Here is a 6,871-nt window from a genome sequence, read left to right as displayed (position 1 = left end):
GGCGTGAGATGAAAAACGCGGTCTATTCAAAACATTAACTTAATTTTAAATACTCTAATACCTACAATTTTCAAAAGTTTATTTAGAGACATTATAAATGCATATTTATTTGTCTTATATTATTATATACTCCTACGAATCTGATCATATAAAAAGTTATATTTTAAAAGATTATTTAGAACGGCTAATTATTATACGAAATTATTATTTTCTGGCAAAAGAATTGATAACCTCGAAATAAGTTATCTGAATATTTATATTATAATAGTATATTATACTTATACAAAAACAAGAAAAAGTAATTGAATTGATTAATACTATTAGAATTCTGAACACAACGATTGATGAAATAACTATTTATAATTATATTTGTTTATGAATAATATTATTTTTATTCATAAAATGTAATTTTATAAATTTGCATAATGCTTAAACGACATACTTTTATTTTTTTTTGTGTAATATCCTTATTTTATTCACATTTAATTTTACGTGATTTTAAAACCTGTACTAAAAATTGAAGTAAATTAAATACTTACCAAATCTTTTTTGAAATTTGAATACTGTACTTCGGATTATTTTTGTATATTTCTAACATAAATTGTTGTTCGATTACTTGTAGATCAATCTGTATTTTTAAATCGATGTGCTGATTTTTTAAGACAAATAATGTAAATAATAGTAGTATATATTATAAACTAAAATCAACATAAGCGACTAACATTTAATAAATAATATATAAATGATCTATAATTGTGGTTACTCAATCTGGTAGCTCTGATTAGTAATTTTGTACTTTTTTGTACTGGCAATATGGAGAAAATTTAATTTTATATGTGGTAATTACTACTGGTGTATGATTGGCTAATAAAATAAAATCGATCAAATCGCAACGTTGTCATTGGTTAATTATTTCTCACTTGCGTTATTAATGGTGGAAAATACTTCCGCTTTTATAGACTGTGTGATAAAGACACAAAAGTCATGTAATAGCAATATCGCCTTTTCACACGCAGCACTGTAGAAAACTGTTTTTAATTTTTAAGTTGACATTTGATTTGACGGCTGACGCATTTTGCGAATGTTGGTAACCGGTCGTCTTTGTTGTTTTCGATAAGTTGTTTACATTATAGAGTTGTTTACAATAATTAAAAATTTCGCGAAAAAATAAGTTCTTCGCAGTGAGCACTTTATGAGTGTTTTATTTGATGTTTTAAGAACTGAATATCACTAAAAATATAATAATAGTGCTACGTACTCTCAAAATCCTAATTTAGTAGGATTTTGCAGTAGTTTATATTTGCGCTTGATTCGATATTTATTTAAATCGTGATTTGTGTTCAGTGAATATTCACATGATTTTTTGGTAAGCATAAACTAAATAATATATGTTATTTTATCGTGATTATGGGGTATCTCTTTAAAAGTCGATAGTAATTGATTTTACCTTGAAAGCGTTGTTACTGTTCTGATAAGAATTGTATAAGATTTTCCTTTTACATTTATATTCGCGCTTAAGTCTTATTTTTTTCATTAAACGATATCATATATCTGTAAAACACGCATATGGATTATTAATTTACTCATTGATTTTGTACTTTTAATACATTATAAACGCATGTAATAATTATTGAAAAAGTAAACTATGTATAATAAAATAAAACAATAATAAATTAAATTTTTACAAAAATAAATAGAAACAAAAAGGATAAATCACATTTTAAATAAAAAAAAGGTCAATAGAAGAAAATTCATTTAATTGTTTGTGTAATGATCTTTGTTAATCACATTTTAATTAATTTAATTAAACATCTGTCTTTGCCTCTGAATTTTTTTTAATATTGCACATTGAAGAGTTAAATCATCTTGATTTTATAGGCTGTATGACAAATATTATTACTGCAATTTTTATAGGAAAATGATTTTTTAGGTAGAAATTATTGTCTTGGATTCTGACACTTTATGAATTTAATTAATTTCAAATGTCTGTGATGCATTTTTATTGCATTAAATTATAATCAATAGCCCACATAGATATGTCTTGCTATTATTTATGGCCTTGTGTTGTACATGTATTATGTAGATATATTTATATATATTCATATGATTAACTATTATTAGTTATTGTATAATGGTTGAAATTTATTATCTTGTTTTTAAAAACATATATGTGTGCAAAAACAATTTTTTTTTAAATGAACATTTATAATTAGTGTTGCAACATGACAAAAATAATGACATTTTAACAATAATGTTCTTTTTTTACAATTGAGATAAATCTTTATATGACTTTGTTAAAAAGATAATTCAAATTAAATTTATAATTTTTGTTTTAATAACTTGTATTTGCTGACAATGTATACTTTGTCTTTAACTGGTTACAGATAAGTTATTTATTGTGTTGTATTAAAAAAAAATGTCTTATCACATTTTGACAAACAGTTTTTACAAAAGAATTGAACTGTGTACAGAGGACATGAATCATTATGAAATGACAAAGAGTTTCTTTGTGTTTGATTAACTTAGTCATCCTTGTTGATTTAGGGTTGATGTTTTTTGAATTATAACTTGTATTTATTTGTTAAGTTTTTGAAGTTCTGGTGGCAATGAACTGCTTTAAGTAATTTATAAATATTAGATTAGTCTGGTATAAGAAAAACATATTACTTGAAAAATAATTCAATTTTTTCTTGCATATTAGATAATGTATGACTGCATGTTTCACTCCATTTATTATTTTGATTACTGTAAGCATAATGTAAACACACAAGCACTACACATATATAACCATAGTAGTATCTTGTTGAAATATGTTGCTTGTTTGGTGATTACGTATAAATTAAATTTTTATTCATAGATCTTAATAATGAAATACATTATGGAATGAAAGGATTTTGAGGACTCATCTCATCAATTAAAAATAAAGTAGGTAAGCAAATAAATAGCAAGGGGGAGGGGAAACTTTATTTGTAAAAATTCAATATTTCTCTCAATTCACAAAACTTATTATGTTTATTCTTGTGTATAACAGGCATTTTATATTAATTTTGTCTTGACAGATTCACAAAATAATTTGTTTGTCTATTGAGCATTGATAGTGATTGGTGACAGTTACTAGTAGTTTACAGTTCCAGTGACAATTAGTGCCGCAAGTAGCCTTTTCTCGCGCCCTGTGCGAGCTTCTATAACTGCGCCCTATTTAAGCATGCCCTTTGCTTATTGTACTGTCTGACTTATTAAAACTTTAAGCGTTGCCTATTAACGATAAACACTAAACACAAGTATGCTTGTGCGCTGCCAAAAAAATGAGCGCGATGTATGTTTTTAATGATAAGTACGTAAGCATGTAAGTACGTTTGTATTGGAATCGAGAACTTGGGGCTCAGCGGAATCTTAACAAGAGCAAAACGAAAAAACAATAGTCCTGCCAGTTTGTCTACTCTTGCGCCCCCGAAAGTCTACGCCCTGTGCCTGGGCACCAGTGGCACCGCCTTATTTACTCCACTGGTGCCAGTATAAACTTCTCTTATCCTGATGATCAAAGACGGTAGTGATCACACAATAATAGATGGATCTAGAATCGATCAAATACGTACAGATGTCTGGGTCCATCTATTCATATTTGTTCGATGTGATGTTTAGATAGAAAAAGTTTTGGGCTTATTATTTCGCGTGTAATGATAGTCACGATTGTAATAGCTGCCTGTAATATAAAATCGACGTAGTTTAGACATCGGGTTGTAATGCTTAACCGCATTTCGGGTGCGGTGAAGGGATTCCGTCGAAGGTCGCTCTAATGCGGATTCCGCAACGGAGCCGCTTTCGTGTTTCGTATTTAGCAAATGTCTTATGGCTGTTTCATTTACACCTATTTGCGACGTGAAAGGCTGCAACTTGTGAGGTTGACCTGATCATCCAGTGGTAAGCTATGTCTCACCTTTTGTAACGGACATAATCTATAAGATTCATGCGTTCTAACTACTGGGCCATTCGAGTTCAAACCCAGGCAGGACCGCTGAATATTCATGTGATTTATTTGTTTTTATAAATGCATCTCATTATCGGCGGTGAAGGAAAACGTCGTGAAGAAACCTGCATGTGTTCATTTCATAGAAATTCTGCCACATGTATTCCGCCAACCCGAATCGGAACAGCGTAGTGGATATGTGCCAAACCTTCTCCACAAAGGGAGAGGAGGCCTTAGCCCTGCAGTGGGAAATTTACAGGCTGTTGTTGTTGTTTGTTGTTGTATTATCTATAATTTTCACCATGTATGGGTTACAATATTTTGAGCGGCGAAGAATAATAGAATAGCATTATATGACCGATTAAATATTACGACGTCATTTGTTTGATAACATTAGTGTTCATGGTCAGAAATTAGACGCGAGTGGACGCGCTGAAGTTGTTGTTATGAACAAAAACGCTCAACCAGTTATTACAGTTCGGCAATATTCTCTCCGACGATAATAAATGCAAATATCATAAATCTCTCATGGTAGAAACGTTCACGTCAGTCGTATTTATAGTAAAATATCATCCTGTCCAAATGTTGGTTAAGTGTTGGTGATGTTGGTGATGTTGGCCAAGTGCAGAACTCTCTGGCTCAAATTTATATATTTCTAAGGATTTCGTTATGTATTAATGTATATATATTTGGTGTTAATGCTTTGTGAGAGCCCTTATGGTTCCATCTATCACTATTCTGCTGCCAATTAAAAAATCTTGGTAAATAATTTCAAAAACACAATTGATTTAAAAAAATTGGTAATGTTCAAAGTCAATGTCAATTTTTTTTATTTGATATAAACTTATTTGTTGTTAATAATCAACTATGTCTATAAAAATATATATTCAAAATATATAATATTGTCCTCGGTGAAATGGCATTTTACTTGCAACTGCGAGGGCGGTGAATCGTCGACGGTGACCTTTTCACCATCAGGTGCATTCTTGATAGTCGTTCATTAATATAGTACAAAGAAGCACTTATATAATGCCGGTATTGCTAACCGATTACAGTCTGTCTGAGTATAATAATCTTAGTACATAACGTACTTTCGTAATGATTATTCCATCTCAGTATGCTTTTTTATTATTTTATAAATAATGAAGAGTTTTTGTATTGTATAAATGTGTTGCCGTTGAAGTAAGTAGACTTTGTTACGAGATTGGTCAAGAATGATCTTATATTAAAGGGTTAATTCTACTAACAAATTATGACCTAATAACAATCAAAATTTAAAATATTCTTTATGAAGTAAGCTTTTAGAAAAACTTTGAAAGTTAATTTTACGTAATTGTATTAAAGTAAAGCTTAAGTAAAATTTTAAATGTAGATTCCACCTGGAAGTGTTAAAAAAACTCAGTATATACAATTTACTATAAGATATATCCTGTCTGAAAGTTAACAAATATTTGTCTTATCGAATTGAAATGTAATCGTTGATCATTGAGACGTTTTCCCATTCTACTTCTAGTTAAATTTTGGTTGTGGATTTCGATAGAGTGAGGGATGTATCACAACTGTTAGAAATTAGTGGAATAGCCCAGTTACGATTTGGCTGAGGTTTACTTTTATGTACAGTCGGAGTAAGAAAAGGTTCGTCACCTTAAGATCTATTTTCGTGTGCTCAGTATGAGCGATAATCTACTTTACCCATCGAGAATGACATATTGCGTCGCAATGATTTGGTGTTTAGATTCAAAAGGTTATTAGTACCTTTTGAATATTATATATTAAAAATAGTTTAAGACTTGATAAAGGAATGACTTTGAAAACTAACGAAGGTTTTCTTACTCTGATTGTACATCGGAAAAGTTTCCGTTGCATTCATCCAAACAGGCCAATTTGCGTATATTTGGATATTCATTTGTTTTTCTATAAAAAACGCTTTCGAATTATATTTCAATGTGTGCCACTAGCGATCTATGACACTTGAAATCTGTGAGATCACGTGAAAACACAATAACAGCTGGGCTCGCGTGCGTGTCATCAATTTAGAAGGCGTTCCATGCTTCACGGTTGGCCATCACCATTACTTTGATAGCGGAAGTGTGCTATCGTTATTTTCTATCATTTACTTTAAGTGTATGTTACTGTAGCAGAAATGTTACGAAAATTATATTGTCTTATTATCTTATTATTTTATCGGCATTGTTCTGTCGATCTCTCCGCCATCCAAATAATATATTTAATAACCTAATCGACGGTTTCCGACTTTTGACCATTACGTCATCAAAATTGGGAGTACGTATTTTTGCACTTCCTGTATCCTAGGTTGTAACAGTTTCATTAAAAATAATTTAATTTTTATATTCTTGATTGAAATTTTTAATCATCTCAGCGGTAAACGATATCTTACGAAAATAACCTTCGCGCTATAGTCCAGATCCATCCATCCATCCATGGATATATAACGATATCTTACGAAAATAACCTTCGCGCAATAGTGTGGTATGCATATTCAATAGCGGCTATTTTTAAGAGAAACTAAATGCCCTTTGCAGAAGAAATGTGCACAATGCACAAATATCTTGTCGAATACAGACACAATTTATACCCGATTCTCATCGTCTAAACTCTAATGAGACGGCAGTCCGTTACGATCTGACATGGGTCAGACGCAAGACGGTATAGTACAACACAACATAGATGTAGCATCGAAAAATTCAATAAAACCGATAACTGCCGATTTATACAACGAATAGAAATAGCTCCCTATCGCGCCATTCGACGCTATCCGTTGTTATAGATTCTCGCGTCAGTTCAACCCGAGAAAGCAAATGTAAATCGACGTGTTAGATTGACGAATATATTAGGTCATATGATATTACAAGTTATTGCGCCTGTGTAAAGATCATATTCACA

At 30.7% G+C, this 6,871-nt stretch overlaps 1 protein-coding gene across 1 annotated transcript in view; it reads left to right on the top strand.

Annotated features, from left to right (window-relative positions):
- Positions 1–1,050: 1,050 nt before the first annotated feature.
- LOC124540450 (ATP-binding cassette sub-family D member) overlaps positions 1,051–6,871 on the top strand; it is an 88,462-nt gene continuing 82,641 nt past the window's right edge. The window contains exon 1 of the mRNA XM_047118028.1: positions 1,051–1,366. The gene's annotated coding sequence lies outside the window, so the exon portion shown is untranslated. The remainder of the gene's footprint in view (positions 1,367–6,871) is intronic.

Source organism: Vanessa cardui, chromosome 25, assembly GCF_905220365.1.
Source record: "Vanessa cardui chromosome 25, ilVanCard2.1, whole genome shotgun sequence".
NCBI lineage: Eukaryota > Metazoa > Arthropoda > Insecta > Lepidoptera > Nymphalidae > Vanessa > Vanessa cardui.
Note: the sequence above shows the minus strand (reverse complement) of the source record. Positions and strands in the feature narration are given on the sequence as shown.